Source organism: Pteropus medius, unplaced genomic scaffold (genome assembly GCF_902729225.1).
Source record: "Pteropus medius unplaced genomic scaffold, Ma_sr-lr_union100, whole genome shotgun sequence".
Lineage (NCBI taxonomy): Eukaryota > Metazoa > Chordata > Mammalia > Chiroptera > Pteropodidae > Pteropus > Pteropus medius.
In genome coordinates this window covers 20,807,480-20,826,211 of record NW_024342473.1, presented here as the reverse complement: position 1 = coordinate 20,826,211, position 18,732 = coordinate 20,807,480, and the positions used below count along the sequence as shown (strand labels likewise).

The 18,732-nt window shown below is 38.9% G+C and overlaps 1 non-coding gene and 1 pseudogene across 1 annotated transcript; both read right to left on the bottom strand.

Annotated features, from left to right (window-relative positions):
* Window positions 1–7,052: 7,052 nt before the first annotated feature.
* Window positions 7,053–7,171, bottom strand: LOC120604803 (uncharacterized; annotated as a pseudogene).
* Window positions 7,172–15,247: 8,076 nt separating this feature from the next.
* LOC120604738 (5S ribosomal RNA) lies at window positions 15,248–15,366 on the bottom strand. Its single transcript, XR_005653399.1, has one exon. It is a non-coding gene; the product is annotated as a 5S ribosomal RNA (ribosomal RNA).
* Between the last annotated feature and the right edge of the window lie 3,366 nt (window positions 15,367–18,732).

The following is an 18,732-nucleotide window of genomic DNA, read 5'->3' as shown; positions in this document are numbered from 1 at the left end:
GCTACTTCCTGCTTATAGCCTCGGTGTCCTGTCTTTCTGAGAATCCTATAACAGTGTTGATAACGCCAAGGTTTCAGATTCTACAAGGCAAAAAATGACCTGTAGATAAATAAAACCAGTGGTCTGGAAATTCTCCCCTCCTTGCAACCCCCCACCCGAAGCTCCTCCTCCCCATCCTGAGTCACGAAATACACATAGAACCTCAGACAAAGGAATCATGTGCCACTTGCATGGACACTGCAGAGGTATATGAACTGTAATAAATCTAACCAAGGGGAGCTTGGGCATGGTGTTAACCCGGCACGCTCCTCCGGCCAATAAATTCTCCTTCCTCTAACAAAGTTGTCTGAGCAACCTTCATCAGGTGTTGCTTTCTGCAACAGATTTCTGGTGTATTGGCCAGGAAGCGTGGAAGAACAATGCCCACGTTTGGCAGACTTTGTGTACTCCATTGGGGAAACCCCAACCTGCCCTGTAGACATGCCCGCTGAGTGCACACCGGGGATTACCCCATGTGGACACCTCATAGGACAGAATGGGGAAACCCCAGCTGCCGGTCCCTACAAGGGAAGAAATAAGAAACAAAAAACAAAGAAACAAGAAACAAAGAAACAAGAAAACTAGGACATGTCAGGGACACAGTAAGGAAAAACCGGGCACAGGGTAGCTGAGATACTGCCCCACTAAGTAGAAGGGGAGACTGATCATCTACCAAAGTTACCCGAATATTCTACATTTCTTTGGGGAACTTGTGACCTTACAGGTACATGGGGTGGAGGGTGGGACGTGTTTGGCTAACATTGGGCAAAGGGAGGCCAAATCACCCTCCAGAGAGTAACCAAGCATCCTCCACAGGTTAAAAGGAGTGACTGCTTACTCTCTACAGGACACGTTAGGGAATTGTGAGAGATTGCATGGAAGAGAGTGAGTGCTGAATGACTGAGACTTGGCCTGGCCACAAAGAGAGAGTTGAGCCCCAATCCACGGGTCCATGGTGAACCTCATACGGCTTAAGGTGGTGTCACTGGATCTCCATGAGGAGTCTACTCCAGTGATCCAGGTCGGGGGTTTATACTGACCCACCAATTGCTAAGGCATGCCTGAAAGATCTCGGCGAGGGGAATGGCCGGACATGGGGGAAACGAGTGACATCCCCTCTGAAGTTTCCCCGACCCTATCCCCCAACCCTCCATGTGGTATGATTGCTGTCTGTCATGGGAGGCATGGGGGGTACACAGGGAAAGCCTCCTCCCCTGGCCACGATGGTCAAAAACTTCAAAAAAGGGTTATCCAGGAAATTATGGAGTTAAACTCACCCTACAGAAACTCTGCACCCTTTGAGAGATAAAAATGGCCCTTTTGAAATAGGGGTCCCCTATCAAATTATTTTCTTGAAATGTTAAGGTCTATTTTCCCCTCTATTAGGAAACTCCCTAAGGCAAATATGGGAGGGGAGGGGAGGTTCCTCTAAGCCAACTGTCTGAATTGTATGTTGAAAAATTTTAAGAAAGGCTTCTCAGGGGATTACAGGGTCAAGTTGACCCCAGGAAAACTATAGGCTCAAATTACCTTTGACACATGTGGCCAAACCCCTCAATAGGCACAAAGGAGGCGGGGGGGAGTGGAGAAGCCCCTATGGGAATCTACAAACAGAAGGCCTTTGAAAGAAAAGAAAAACAAAAATCAAATGGACACTCACTAACCCCCCCCACTCACCCCCACCTCCCAAACCCCTCATCCCCCCAGCCCCGCAGACTGAAACTCCCAGAACCAAGCTGCCATCTCTCATCCCTTTTCAGCCTCTCCAGGCACCACGCCACAGGGCACACACATAATCCTCTCAGAGTGAGTAACACGCTTTCAGATTCAGACACGACTTGGATTGTGTTCCCTGGTATTTTAGGAGTTAAGGTTCAGTGCTTTTGCCCAGGGTGCCCAAGTTCAATTCTCGGTTAGGGAAGAATATTCTCTTTTCCTCCTTCCTTACCAGCGGCACGAGCACTTCCCAGCTTGTGCCCTGCAGGGAAGGAAGAAACCACAGCCCCATGGCCCAGCTGTCAGTGAAATACAGCAGCAGCATTTCCTCACAGCGAGGACCCATCAGGGACCCTCCTCCTTCCAAACTAACAATGGGAGGGGAATCAAAAAGTTTAGACTGTAAACATTTCACTAAACTACAATACTATCTTCCAATTAGATCTTTTTTTTTTTGCAAGAAATAGGAAGAAGTCCCCAACATATATGCTTCTATGGTCCTTTACCAAGACCCAGACTTATTAGATGGCCCGATGATAAGAGCACCTTCCCATAGATCTCAAAATCATCAGGAGTTTTCTCCTCCCCCTCCACCCTCAGACTCTGAGGGAGTCTAGTTCTCTGCGGACCCCGGTTATTTCATCACTCCCTGAGGACACTAGATATGTACCCCCAGGGAAGTTACAAATACTGATGATGGAAAAATATGAGTATGTGCATGAGTATGTGCATGACCTCTGATCTATATTGTCTGTGTTATATGTAATATGGTGGTTCAGTTAAGAACTCTAATTATGATAGAAAAGAAAATGTATGTTTTTGGTAACAGAAGGCATAAAGTATAGAGATTTATTTTGAAGGAAATTAAAGAAAAAGTATTTGTCTTAAAGTTGGTTATTTCTGAATGAGTGAAAAGAGGCAAACTGAAGGAATGAGGAAAGTGGTAGAAGGTTTGTGAAGAGAAATCTTTAGAGGAAATTTTATGTAAGCTAAACAAGATTGGAAATTTAAATGCCAAAAGTAAGCTAATGCAAAATTAAAGTTATGTTTTAATGTTTTTTAGACTATTAGTCTGCTACCGATGTTATGGAAAAGTTTTCTGAGTAGAAAACAAGGATTCCATGCTTAATCAAAGTAATTTCTGTGTTTTATGTTGCCTTAACCAGTTTTCTGAGGCTTTTAGAGAATATACTAACATTAGCCCAAAGTCTGAGAATATACTAACATTAGCCCAAAGGGCCAGACACTACTAGCTATACGTTTTATATCTCGGTCTGTGCCTAATATTCAAAGGAAATTCCAAAAGTTGGAGCCTGAACCCCAACCTCGCAGGCTGCCTTGGTGCCAAAAGTCTTTAAGGTGTCCAGTAACTGGGACTGGGCAGAGAAGGAAGCAAAGTACAAAAAGGGTGCAAATTTTAGCTGCCATAATACAGGGACCATCTTGAGGTGACCCTAGGCAATAAAAACCTTGCCGGCCTGGAGAGCCTCGATCTTGGTTGGCCATGAGTGGCATTGTCGGGACTGAGGCATAATCAGTGTGCAAACTGCAAAAGGAAGAGCACTGGAAGGGCGAGTGTCCATTCAGCCCTGGGAAACTAGGGAGGAGTGGACCTCATAAGCTCTCACCCTACACAGCAAGCCACTCATTAAGGGGCTGCTCTCTCCTCCAACAACAGAGGCCCAAGCGCTTGCAAGCTCCAGACCTAGAGAAATCCACCACGATCACAACAATAGAACCTCAGGTCACCCTCGACATGGCAAGAAGGAAAAAACTGAATTTTTACTAGATACAGGAGCTACCTACTCTGTCCTGACCCATCCCATGGGCCTCTCTCCGATGCTAACTGCACAGTGATAGGAATAAATAGTCAGCCTAATGTAATTTACTCTTCTCATTGTGAGACCAGGACTAGCAATGAAGTTCTCTGCCACACATCAGGACCAGGGTCCAGTGCAGAGAGTGCCCTGTCCAGAAAACTGGGACACAGCCAAAAGAAGGGGCAGCTCCCTCACCCACCACACAGAGCACATTTATAGAGAACCTAAGTCTAAACCATTCATAGACAATCCACCTCTATGTCAGGGTTTCCTACTAGCAGAGCAACTACCTCCCTGTAATCTGTTGAAAGTCACCCCTCAAGGCAAACAGAAAAGGCCCTACCAAGTTTTGTTAAGTTCACAGCTGTTGTCAAATTACAAGGAATCAACAGCTGGGTGGGTATATTTATCTCGAATTAAACCAGTCTCTTATGAGTCCTCACAGGTTCCTCCAGAAAATAAACCAGAAAATGCAACCTATTCCTGTGAACCCGTGGAAGATCTTAAGTTCTTTCTTGTTCTGCAAACTAGATAAGTCCACATGTCCCAGGGAATCAGGGAACTTTTGTGTACCTTGAAATAACAAACTGTCATGAAAAAGTAACTTCATCATCAATTACCTCTACTATTAACTTTGACTTGTCTTTTCTATCCTTTTGCTAAGTTTATATCTTCTAGGTTACAAGGCTTTCTACCACCTCTACATGCTGGACCGACCTCACGTTGTCTGCCTCTGGGGCCCTTAGAATAGGCTTTTAGAAATTTTTATTCCCAGTAGTCAGGGACTACAGCCTAATCTCAGCTTTGAAGAAGTTACAGAAGACAGACCTTCCTCCTTCAACATCCCCTTAAGATTAAGGGAATAAAATCTCTGAAGGGAAATAATGTAGAGAGGAGGCAGGAAAATTGAGGTGTTGGTTGGGCCACATTCAGAGACTACGATGTGCTGTTCGCCCGACGGCCAGGCCAGGAGGACACTTACAGAAGGGGAACTGCTTGGTTACCTGGTCCCAAGGGGATTGCAAAGAATGTAGAGAATAAGAAACTCTAAATTGAATCTACAAACAATGCAAAATGGCTATCTACAAGGCAATAAATAACTGCATTTCACTGGACTCAATTAATTTGCAATTCTATAGATAAGAATCAATTATCATCAGTTTGCTAAAATTTTCAGAGTTGTAAAATAACTCGAAACAATGAAAGATAGCAATAACCCTGATGGATGAGCTAGGCAAGACATGTACTAATCTTCCTTTGCCCAGTTCAACATTTTTCCCAGTTTTTCTTGACAGGTATTTTCTTTTCAGTCCAAAAGTTCTAGAAAATGAAAAGAAGGAAATACAAACAAGCAGTGAGAAAGATAAAATACAGGGCTCTCTAATCACCTTCAAATCACACGATCTGAGCAGCTAGCTTCCACACTCTCTGAATGGCTTACTTATATAAAGCAGATGGGGTTCCTTCCCAGCTTTAAACATACCACGTATACCAACTCACACTCAAACCTCTTCTCTCTGGACTACAGTGTTACTTTTCCCCCCAGATGACAATTTCCTCAAATCCTCTGAGATAGTAGGGTAACTTCAGATATTTGAGATTAACATCTCAACGTGTTTCCAATTTGCATATTGTACCAGATGCCCCTAAGTGTTTCTAGTAATCTGGAGATTACTACTGCGTATGGCCACAAGGGACTTTTAATAGCAGTAGTAAATAGAGAAGTAATTTTAGGACTCCTGCTGAAGCAGAAGGTCTATATGAAGCTGGATAAAGGTTTGCTGTGCAACACATTTGCCAAGAAGGGAGAGATTTCCTAAAGCAAGTGTCACTTCCTTTGCATGTTCAGAGCACCTCTTAGAGACTGCATATGCTATATTGCCTACTGCTCAGCTAAAGCAGAAATTCCATATGCACAGCTTATGGTGTTTCAAGCTGCAATTAAGTGTTAAAGTTGACTAATGATGGTTGCTATTTGTTGTCAGTGATAAAATATTAACCTCATTCTCACCAAATTAAACTCAAGAACTTAAATCCTTGGTAAGACTGAATCTTGTTCTTTCTTAGCATAAAGGCTTCTGTTAAACGACTAGTTTTGTTATATTTTCAGAACTTCAAAGATGTTGGTCCAGTTTCACTTTTAGACAACAACTTGCCTAAATTGTCTCTGCTTTAAACTACTCCTGTCCCCTTCTGGGTATATCCACCAGAAAGTAACCTTCTTAAGGGCAGAAACTGGGCCTAGCGTATTCCCCTATCATATCACCAGGGTCAAGCAGACTAAGATATAGTCACACAGATAATTGTAGAATAAAATATATACACATATACTATAAACAAGAACGAAACCTCAAACTTCAGACTGGGGCTACTCAAAGATCCCTAATCCCCATAAAATAAAGAGCTACTTTACATCTATCTCCCCAGTCTGCAGAGCCCTGGTATAGAATGAAAAGGTACTAGAAAGGAGCTGGAAATTCCACCAAAGAATAGAAAATGAAAGCAAATAATCTATGAAACAGAGTGTCAACAACTTTACATCCATTATATTGTTAATTTTTTAAAAGCTTTTTTACTTTGATTTTCAGCAGATCAGTATTACAACAGGTGAGACATCAGAAAGTATAAAGAAAAATCTAATTTCCCTTCTACTTTATCCCACATTCTGAAGTAACCAACAGTCACAATTTAGTGTGCGTGTCCTGTCATACTTTCTCCTTGTTCAAATATTTACACATTTGAAAAATCAGATGTATATTTCTTTGCCTTTTTAAACTGAAATAGAATCATATTCCCCACATTACTTAGTACCTTGTATTTTTTTCCTTAAGAATTTTTCATGAGTATTTGTGGTCATACCAAACTCATTTTTCGATTTTATTTATGCATAATAGAAAAAACACCCAATTTTTTTTCCAGAAAGTTAGCAGTTAAGGTCCTAAAGGACATTATGCTAAGTAAAATAAGCCAGTTACCTACCAAAAGAAAAATATTACATGGTTCTATTGACATAAGTTATCAAAACTATCAAACTCATAAAAACAGTAGAATGGTAGTTCTTAGTGTTCTGCCTTGGAACCACCAGTCCAATTAAGAAGACAGGTAATCGGTGCCACTTCTACATTTGTCTACCGCATCCACAAAACTTGCGAATAGGCTGCTTTTCTCTCATTTAGTGCTTACAGTTTTGCTTTGCAATTCAGTTGAAGGCTAGGGAGGACTTAGAAGAGCCATTCTTTAATTTCTCTTGATTATCCAAAGCTATTCTGTAATACAAATTTAAAAGAAAATGAAAAGTAAAACCAACTACAGAGCACTCAGAAGACAGTGCTTCTTTTTCTTTGGGAATTTATGTTTATATGGATGAAATTCTTATATTAAATGAAATTCTTTTTTTTTTAGGCGCGGCAACCCTTGGTTAACCTCACAGATTGCAAGGATCTTGTCAACCAAAATCCCTTATTTTTTTATTTTTTACGCCTACAGCACCTGGTCTTCCTAGGTGGTCTCCCATCCAAGTACTAACCAGGCCCGACCCTGCTTAGCTTCTGAGATCATACAGGATCGGGCTTGTTCAGGATAGCATGGCCATAGACTGAAATTCTTATATTAGGGTCTTCTTATATATCAGAAAGCATTTTCTGATAGGTTTCCCAACCAGATAATAATGCCATGCCTCACTCTTCATCCCAAATCATTCTGTGTGGTTTGCCAGCATTTGGTAGCAGTGAGTAGAAGACAAACCACAGTGGCATTTCCCTGACAGGTTCCTTAACTTCCACTCAGGGGCTTTAACAAAGGTATCCTCCAGGCCCCTTACTCTTAGCCAGAGACTTCGGTAGAAATGCAGCCAAAACCCACCCAACTTCCCAATTTGTAAGGAAAGTGGTACCTCATCAAGAAAACTGAGCTGGATGAGGAAGAATAAAGGCAGTAAGAATTCTTCGAAGGACCCCATCTTCAGTTCCAGGTCCCTGTCTACCTTCTTATCTAGATCATAGTGACCTTTGGCATGATTGTCTCTGAACATCCTGCCTATGATGTACAAGAAGCCTAATGGGCTCACAGAGACAAATATTATTTCCAAGACTTGCATGTTAGGTATTGGCATTTCCATCTCTTCCTGAAGGAAGCTTGAATGTCCCAAAAGTACTTTGATGACTGAAAGATCACACCATGTTCCAGAGGCAGGGGCTGGATCGGAGTTATATTCAATCACCAGCCCAAACTTGGTTGAATACCATTTACAAGTCAAAGAGCACTCTACCTCAAGGACACAGTAAAAACTTGAAGTGACACCTAGAAATTGACATAATGAAGTAGAAGCATCCAACCCTTTTCCCAAAATCACCTTTTGTAATTTATTATGAAAATTTTAGACATTAAATGTAAAAATATTTTATCTTTTGATTCTACCACTAGACTCAAAAAATAAACCAATGTCAACCCATGTGAAATCCTGTGTGTTCCTCCCCAATCCATCACCCTCTCTCTCCTCACCCCTGTCTTTAGTGGTAACCACTCAGAATTTGAAAATGATGTTAGCAAAAATAAATAAGTATGTAAATAAATAAATAAAATGCATGGTGATATGTTTGGATGTTTGATGTTTTTAAAGTTTACATTCAAGGCAATGTTGTTTGATGTTTTTAAATTTTACATTCAAGATGTGATATTGTATGTATTCTGCAACATTTTTTTGGTCAACTTTATATTCATGACTTTTGTGCAGTAGTGCATTCTGTTCTTGTTTGTATCTTAATTTTTGTCCATCTCCCACAGATAATAATTAGATTGTTTCCAGTGTTTTTTAATTATAACATAGCAGCTGTAAGTACTATTCTCATATCTTTCTGTGCACTTGAGGGAGAGTTTCTCTATGGTATATATCTAGAAATGGTATTTCTGGGTCAATTGCAGAGGGTAGGCACAGCCTCAACTTTTCTTGCAATTGCCAAATTGTACCCCAATAGGATTATGCCAATTTATATTTGCACCAGGATTGTTCTCTATTCCCACTAATCTTTACCATTCTGGTGGCTATAAAATGGCATTTATATGTAGTTTTAATTTTGCATTTTCCTGATGATAGGTATCAGAGCAAAAGTTTCATGGACAAACAGGTAAGAAGACTTTCCTCATGGCTATGCAACAGTATAGAGATGCATTTTGAGTTCAAAATGTAGTCTGAATTCAAATCTGCTGAAACCAAGACCAGGAGGATTTTGAACTGCTGGGGTGAGTTAGTGGAAGAGTACTGGAGAATGTTAGGACAGAAGTCAATTAATGGGGTGTGCTGAGCCCATTGTTACTTCTGAGTTGGCAATTTTTTTTCCTCTGGGACTAGGCTACCTGTGCTCCCCTTCCCACAAAGCCTGGGAGATAGAGGCAGGTGTATCTCCCTTGATGGTTACATTTCAAAGGGATGGCTTCCAGGTCCTTAAGAAAAAACAGTTTATAAAACTGGCAAGAGTCTTTTCAAGAGATTTACATCTCAAAGGCACAGAGGAAGAATTTATAATTTGAAGTTTTCTTAAGTAAGTGTTCTAAGAAAAGGGAGGTCTGGCCTATCTGAATTTTAGTCAAGCTAAGGAGAATGTCAAGACCTTCTAGGTCAAAGGTTACTGGTCATCCTGTTTTCTGATTCTGAGAACTATCTGTTCATATCTTTTGCCCACTTTTCTACTGAGTTAGTCTTAATGATTTGTAAGAGTTCTTTGTATACTCTGGATGCCATTCTTTTATCAGTTACATGAACCATATCTCTCTGTTTATGGCCTGTCTTTAGGTTTTCTTTATTGTATTTTTCCAAAAAAAGCAGTTTTTCATTTTAATATAGCTAAAGTTATCCAATATTTCCCCCTCTGAATTATATTTTTGTGCTAAAAAAAAACCCTTCCCTATCCTAAAGTCATAAAGATGGTCTATTTTATTCTAAATTCTGCTTTCCAAGTTAAAATTTCCTACTGATTCTTCTGTCTGGTATATACATGCCTTTGGAAAATCATTTGTGATATATCGAATTTCCATGTACACAGATTTGCTCATTGATTTATTTAATCCCATGGATCTGTTTTTCTGTACCTACACCAATACCAAATTGTTGCAGTAGACAAATTTTGACATCTGGTAGGCCAAGTCTCCCAACTTTTCCCCCCAAAATGTTCTTGCCTTCAACTATCTTATGATTAATACTTTGTTTCTGTGTTTAAAATATCCCAAGGAAATAATACACTGAAGTTTATTTCACCACTTAAAGAAACATGATTCTATCAGAAATTATTTTGATAGAGAACAGTATACTATGTGTACAAGTGGGAATGGAGATAAGATTTCACTGAAAGAGAAAAAAAATACTGAGAATGCCCATGGTCTATCTATCTTCTTCATTACTTTGATAAGACTGGCTCTGCAGAATACAGCTTATCCCCATCTTTCCATTCTCCAGGAACACCTAAATCTTTCTTTTCTATATTCCTATATACATCTCTTGAAAGGTTCACTTACAAAACAAAAACTTTGCTCAATACATATAAATGCACCTGAGTTGAAACAATGGGGATCTAGAATGAGTCTCCCCAGAATATGCCACCCTAGCATGCAGATTATTTTGAATTGAAAACAATTAAAATCCAACAAATTCAAGAAGAGCTTTTCAACCTCTCCCTTTACCTGCCTAAAAAAATTTAGATAGAAAAACCTGCTTCAGAAAGGGAACCGTAGCATGGTCACCTTAGCAACAATGAATTCAGTGGCAGAGAGGCAGAAATCTAGCTAAGTCTGTTTGTTGGACGCCCCTCTGTGTCCAGTTGTTTCTGTGTGGTCCAGCAAGAATCTGTTTACCACGTTTGCTCTTTCTCATGTATCTTTGAACTGCCTACTTCCCCTTTGAAATCCTAGACCCCTGCCTCCTTTGTCCAGAATAGCATCTAAGTCTCAACTGCCCAATGTGTCCTGAGGTCTCGCTATTCTTATGGAACTCCAATATGGACATACATAATAAATTTAGTCATTTTCTCCTGTTAATCTGTCTCATGTTAATTTGATTTTTAGTCCAGCCAGAAAGACTTAAAAAGTAGAGAGGAAAAATATTTTTCTATCCCCACAAAACTCAGCAACTAAGGAAAATACTGGGGCTAGTAATGGTATTCTAGCTCATGGCTGCTTCCTTGGAAATACACTTTCTTTGGCATCTTTATTTGCATATTTTTTAAACACACTATCCTTTCAAATAGCTACCTCATTACCTGCAATATAATGAGTACTCCTTTATCCTTCAGCCTTAGTAATCTCTTACTGCTTGCAACCAATTAGCTGGTATCAAATAAGGAGATGAGGCAAACATTTCTCAGAATTCTCACATTCCTTATAGCATCAGCTTCTGAAAGTTTCATCTCTTAGCATACAGAAGGCTGGCAGTAAAAACTAATGAATAAATAATATCCATTTGGAACTCCTTCATTCTCCTTTTAAAAAACAAAAACAAAAACAAAACAAAACAAAACAAAAAAAACAAATTCAGCTGCTCGGCAATAAACTTTCTTTGAATGGCCATATAATCTCAGTATAAATACCAGATCACTACGAGGCTGTTTTGACAGCCCTTTGGCTTTTGGATATTAATATCCCTTCCCCTGCCTTGGATTCTACTTCCCTAAACACATTCATAAAACCATATAAACTATAGATTACCCTCTTTAAGTGACATGTACAGTATGAGTTCAGATGAGGTGTTCCATATGCCACTGTCAGCATGGTGTAATTGCAAGGCCATAGCTAACCTCATTTTCTGTTCTCCTTATTTTTCCCCTCCCTCTCTAGGAAATAAACAGGACAATGGAAAGCTCCCTACAGGGCAGAAATGATAAAATCAACTTTTGCTAGTCGAGAATGCAATTTTCCACAATGGGTAGAATTCCTTCAATTCTCAGAGCTGGGTTTTTTAACCTGAGAACCCCTCTGAGCCACTCTCCAGACATTCTTTGAAATTTTCATTATGAAACTGAAAACCTCACATTACATCACCTCTAACATCCTACTGCTTTTGCGCCTAGTAAATAATTACTGGGAGTGCTTTCTTCTTTAATAAAAACAGAATGCTCTCTTCATGACCCCTCAGTTTCATTTCCAGGGATTTACACTAAGGAAATAACAACAGGGGAGTTAATAGCAGACTCTAGAGCCAAACTGCCCGAGTTCTACTCTCAACTTTGCCATTTACAAGATGTCTGACTATGTATAAATCACTTAACCTCCCTGTGCATGTTTCCTCATCTGTAAAATGGGGACAATTGTAACAACCTCGTACAGCTACTGTAGGAATTAATAAGTTATTACATGTAAAGGACATAAATGGATATTGGCATATAGTAACCTGCATTTAAGAGTTTGCTTTATTAAATAAGAATAAGCATGGTCTTCATAGCATTGTTTTTATTTGCTATTAGATACGATCTAGGTGTCTACTGATTATCATTGAGTTAAATAATTGACTACTAAGAAGCCATTAAAAATGATGGTGCAGAACCATAACATTTCAAGGAATGCTGGCAGCACAGTGTTCTAACCCAGTCTTAAAAGGAAGACATGCTGTTTAAAAGTACACTGACCAAATGGAAAAGGTTTGTCTCTCATTATGGGTGGTCACACTTCAGAGTATAAGTTTCCTTATTTTGGCATTCGGAGTGGAAGAAATTCAGACATTTAAAGACTCAAAGTTATCTCCCATGCACATTTTCTAACAAAATTATTTGAGAATGTATTCCAACAAATACAGTAAGAATTTTAGAATAAAGGAAAACATGGGACCCAGAAAACGGTAAATATAACCAAAAAGAGGGGGAAAGTTTGAAAACATCGAAAATGCTAGAAAAAAAATGAATGGCAGACCTAGAAATTTAGACCCAGTTGATCTAAACTAGAAGAAAAAAATCAAAGCATTCTTGAAGTAGCAGTAACAAATATCTCATTAAAGATTTAGTGATGAGCTTTCATTAACCACAAAAATTGAAATTAAAAATTCAAGGGGGGAATGAAACAAACTATGGTCAAAATATGAAGCAAACTGAAATATAACATGATTTTGAACAAAGCGAAGGCATGTAAGACAATTCTTCAACCTTCACGCTTACGACGTTCTTTCTTAAGCAACAGAGCTTTAGTCACATATAAGTCTGTATTTCCAGAAGGATCGTGTCACACTTTACAGTTTTACAGTGAATAAATACACAGTTATATTTATTGGTTTTCAAGTTTCAGAATAAACATGAACAAAACATACAGAGTAAAGAGTTTATAATCGTTGCAGAACATACTGCACAAAATTTATCAGTCTTGTCTATTCTCAAACAAACAATATGTGTGGATTATAAAATAGTGCCTCATCTGCAAGACACCCCATTGCAATAACTATAGAAATAGATGATGACTATGAATGAATGGAGTGCCCCCTGGAGTTGTCTGCAAAACCATCAACTGTGACCCTGGATAAATAAACACAACTTGTAGCGAAAAACAAAAAAGGAAGGATTGCTAGAGATGCACCACATTTATACATATTACCTAATCGAGAGTCAAAATATGTATTTAAGGTTACCGAATAAAATACACTCAAGTTTATTATTTAAAACTATAATATTATGCAAATAGAAGCCAATTTATTTTTACTAAAATTTGTAAATTAGTATATGTGAGCTAAGTTTCTTTTATAGTGTGGGGATCCACTGACAAATTCTTAATGAAGTTGTGAGATTATTATTTGGAATTATGAAAGTAGGTATCAGAAAAATAAAAATAGAAATGGTCAAAAACTACTTCATATACAAAGAGAGGGGATGGTGTTGGACAGAAGACCAACTTTTTATTTCATATTATTCAATACTGTTGTTTTTTAGTATTCATTATTTTAATTATATTTATTGGGGTGGCATTGATATGGTAAAAGTTTCAAGTGTACAATTCTACAATACATCATCTGTCTATTGCATTGTCTTTACCACCCAAAGTTAAGTCTCTGTCATCATATATTTGATTCCCTTTACCTTCTTCTACCTCCTCCCACCCCCATGTTGTTTCTAGTATCCATTTTAGATTGCTTTTTATAATCCTTTTAAGTAGAGCTGCATATTTATGAATATATGTGCACTGTACATATATAACTTTGTAAGAAATACATCAAACATTAGTTTTGCTTATATCTGGTCTATGGAGATAAATGATTTTTGTTTTATTTTGGCTTTTGTCTACGTTTAATTTTGCTAAATTATCTTGTGTATATTGTTTTATAAAAATATTAAGTTGCCATCATCAAAAATTGAGATGCTGAAACTCCTATTGTAAGAAATAGATATACTCTCCCTCACTTTTCTTCTGCCTGTTCTCTCTGCATTTCTGGCCAGTGATACTACAACCAGTATCAAAACCAAACCAATGCCCTGTGACCATTTTACCAGTACAGACTTCAGCACATGGACCTAATACATGATGACAGGGAAGGCAAAAGAATGCCACTGTTAAGACATCTGTATATATATGCAGTTAGTGGGTTACGACTACATATTAGCAAGTAAACTTATTCCTCCCACTCATATGGAAACAGTACTCTGATGAAAACATAAACTGTTGTGTTAGTTTTTGACACTACAAAAATGTTCCAATCACCAGACTGTCCATATCATGTGAGCTCGTTTGACAGCTACAATTAACTCGTCTGTTCTCCAGAAGACCCACAATGGTGTTTTTCATATAGAAAGCACTAAATAGTCAACAAACTAGAAAACAAACGAATCAATGAGAAAATAAAATAATGGGTGTTTCTCAGGTTGGTGCCATATGGTTTCACGCTTTGGCCACAGTGTGAAACTAAGCAGACTTGCTCATTGAGCCATGACCATCTTTTCATTTTCTACTAGGAAAAATTCCACCATGCATGTGCTCAGAGAAACCTAGCTCAGAAACCAAAGTTCAAATGTGACTCTAACTATACTGTTAGGAACTGTCTTGGCATTTCTTAATCACACTGTACATCTTATACTAGGTGTTATATAGAGACTTCCTGAAAACATATGCAAGATGCCTTCTGTTTTAAGAACATTACAAATGTTTGTGACAACAAAGGAAACACATAAAGTTTGAAAACATTAAGTCCCAACAAGACACATAAAAGTGAACAGATTATAAATGAATTTTATTAAATGACAAGGTACACTGATGGACAGAGAAATTAGCTTCAGGTAGAGAATAACTCCTTTGTGTGAGAAGCAACTGACTAAAAGTTAAGAATATTTTGTTAGTTTCTGGAAGCGAAGTGGAAGGTGCTATATAAATAATAATCTAACGACAATTATATTTAGTTCCCAAGGATCCGCTTCAGAAACTCTATCCCAGACATAAAAGGAACCTGGATCACTGAGGAAAAAACTTTGCTAAAATACTCGGAAGTCTTCTCTTAAAGACCAGACTCCTCACTGCCAACAACACTGTTCCAAGGAGCCTTTGCAGAGCACAGACCTTCAGCAGAACCACAGTCTTCCAATGGAGAGGAATTACAAGTGGACAGATCAGGGGACTAACACTATTTATTTATTTAATTTTTTTAGGTGAGGCAACTCTTGGCTGATCTCACAGACTGCAAGGAACTTGTCAGCTTACAATCTCTTATTTTTTATTTTTTATACCTACAGCACCTGGTCTTCCTAGGTGGTCTCCCATCCAAGTACTAACCTGGCCCGACCTTGCTTAGCTTCCAAGATCAGACGGGATCGGGCTTGTTCAGGGTGGCATGGCCATAGACTGGACCTAACACTATTTATCTGTTTATGACAGGTACTTTCACTTACTTTAAGCTTCCAAATAATCTATAAGAAAGCTACTGTTAGCCCACTTCACACAGAAGGAACCAGAGTTTAAAAAGCTTGTTCAATGACACACATCTCGAAAGTGGTGGAACAAGGAGTCTGGTTTCAAAACCTATGCCCCTCTCACCACACCCTACTCCTGAGTAGATGACCAAGATCTTTGATCTCTAGCAAACTTTACCTTCATCATAAATCACCATGGTCCTTTGAGCCTAGAGAACTTCACCCTACATTGACAAGAAACTGGGAACTCCACAGCAAAGAGAATTCAGCAGAACTTTGTGGAAGCAAAGTTGGCTCCCCTCACCCAATAAATACGGATCACCTGGGGTCACTTAACTTTCTCATTCTCATTTTCCCTACTTATAAAATGAAGGAGTTAGATTTGAATGGCTAAGTGCCCTTGCAGCTCTAGACTTGCCCTCTTTAGATCTGAAGTGTGGTAACTTTTAAATATTAAGCATTGATGGAAGAATACTTTTCAAAATGTTTATCTTTTCTAGGGTCTAGTACTTACTGGAACTGATTCTGAAACACATGACAAATACCATGTAGCCAAAGTACGAGTGAGGAAAGGTCAAATTAAACTGCCAGTTCCAGGAGCAGCACTAAGACTTCATCTAATTTGGAAAGAAAAACACATAGGTACTTTTATACACAATCTGTTGTACAATGAAATCAATCAAATATTAACAGATATGCAGATTCTCCTCCTCTTGCCCCCCACTACCTCTTTTATAGAATAATACATACTCTTCAATTGTTTTCCATTTCCTTCAACGGCTACAGGTTTTATTCCAAGGGCTAGGCAGCTACACGGTTCAAAATATGGGAAATTCTTTTCAACTATGGGAGAGAGGGTGGTAGGGTGGGAAGTCCTCAGAACTTGAAACTTCTACATTGAGTTTCTAGTCTTTCAGGACAAGTCTTGTGTAGGCAGAGGCCTAGAGCAAAGATTAACATGGATGAGAATCGAAGAGAATTAAGGGAGGGTGATTATGATGAATACCATGGGCCAAGGGCTGTATATGATGCTACCTACTGGCCAATAAAAAGTGAATTTTATTATTTCCTTGTTCTTTAATGGCAATGGCTTAAAGGGAACTATAAGCAGAGCTATAAGTAGAAAGAAATGGAAAAAGGTGCTGTGCAGTGTGGTAGGTTGTGAACAGGACCAGCATGGAAACTGGAATTATTAGGCTCTATCCCAAGTTCCACCATTGGCCATTTTTGCAATCTTGGCCAATTTATTTAATCTCCTTATGTCATAATTCTCTCATATAGAAAATGATTGTGCTTCATGCTCTCTAAAATCTAAAATTCTATAAACTATGAGAGGTGAAAAAGATAGTAGGCCATCTCATTTATTAACATCTAAACTTCCAGTCATTTATTCATCTACTGTCCCCTAAGGGTCCCAGATGGTCAGCCAACTTTCCTATTCTTTCTAGCATTATCATTTTCAAAGGTTAAGATTCCTGCACCCCAAATGTCTGCAGTCCTACCACACTCATTTTCTTTTATTTTTACTGATAACATTAGGGGAACTAAATATCCACTCATGACAGTTACAATGTAAATGTCCCTTACTCCTTTTTTTAAGTGGTATCTATATATCCCTAAACCCTCTACGTGCACTCATGATTTTTTTCTTAGAATAAAGCATCCCCTTAAATATTTTTACTCTATGTGAAGACCCCTTCTCTCCAGCATATAGATTATAGTTAGGATGGAATTATAGGGAAATTAACAGGTCGCTCAATCAAGAGGAATGCCCTCTCATACATTCCAGGTAAGGTGACTCACTTTCTGGGTACTGAGCTCTACCATCCATAAGCTATTCTGCACAAGAGAGGATACTTCTGCAGGCCATTGGCTAAAGTTCAGCCCTGAGAACAAGTGTCTCCATTCAATGCCTGTTGGCCTTCTTCAAAGGGAAAGGTTGTTTGTGTTTGCTGGCTCAGAGCACTTTTATTTTCAGCTCTGTGATCTTGCTCTTTGTCCACTGCACACAACTTCTCCAAAATGGAGCTGGTATTCTCCAATCATTAATGTTTATTTCATATGTACATAGCCTTTCACATCAAAATCACCAACAGGAGGAAGGGGTACCATAACTGAGGATATTGGGAGTATTGTCCACCCAGTTCAGCCTGGCAAAAGCTCTGCTCCACTTGATTGAATTCCAATTGTTTCCAGAGTTCATGTCTATGGTCTCCTTATCTCACCTGAGTCTCACAATATTTTGCTGGAAGAAACATCTTACTCAATACGCTGATTCAGAACGTCTTGTTTCCTAAATTCTTTGACCCCTGAATTTCTTCCCCCAAGCCCAACCAAAACTGCTCTAGTATGTTTGGGCTTGCTGCCCGATCGCTCTTCAGAATGGTCTCTCCAGGCCTCACCACCACCTGCGATTCACAAAGGCTCCTGGGTGTCCACATCACCACTGATTCTTGGCATTGCATACTCTAATATTTGCCTACACAACAGATAAAAAGTGGCAGGCACATCACTGCCGGTTTGACTTGCATGTCCTACTAATGACTTTCAGTCTTCCTCCGAATTTTGATCACTTTCTAAATCTAAATCAATTCTATCCTACAGTACAATAGATTTTTCCTTCTTATCAGCCCTACCCAGTACTCATAAAACCAGACTTTATGGCTCTGTGCTCAGGGTTCTTTTATATCAGATGTTTTGTTGTAGAATGATCGAAGGAGGGACCCAACTGACATGATTCTCTTCCTCCTGACACCAGTCCTCCATACACAGGTAACCCTATGTTAATTATGTCAATATGTCTTCTCAAAGGCCTATGCTCTCCACCTGAAACTCACCTTTAAGACAGAGACCTTAATCAGCTTTGTTTTGACACCTTTGGAACATAGATCAGGGACTGTAAAGATTCTTCCTTCATTAGAAATTGGCAACCTTGGTATTGTTGTCTCATAAGACAATTCAGGTCTTAACTTATTATGCCGCAGAGTTGTTCCTTTAGGTCTCAAAAGGCAAGGTTCAGTTCCTTTTCAAACCATTTCTTACATTATTTCTGAAAATACCACTTCAGTAGAATCAGTGCCTAATTCTTTGTTCTGTCTCATCCTTTGTGTACTCTCAATTATCACTCACCTTGCTTATCCCTTAACACTTCAAAAGGCATATTATGCGTACCTTTCTCATCAGGTTCTCCTTAAATGCTTTTGTGAAGGCAAAGTCTCTATAGGTCAGTTTGAACTAGCTAATCAGTGTAGAAATCTATGCTGTGTCTCTAATAACTTACTAAAATATAAGAAATTTTT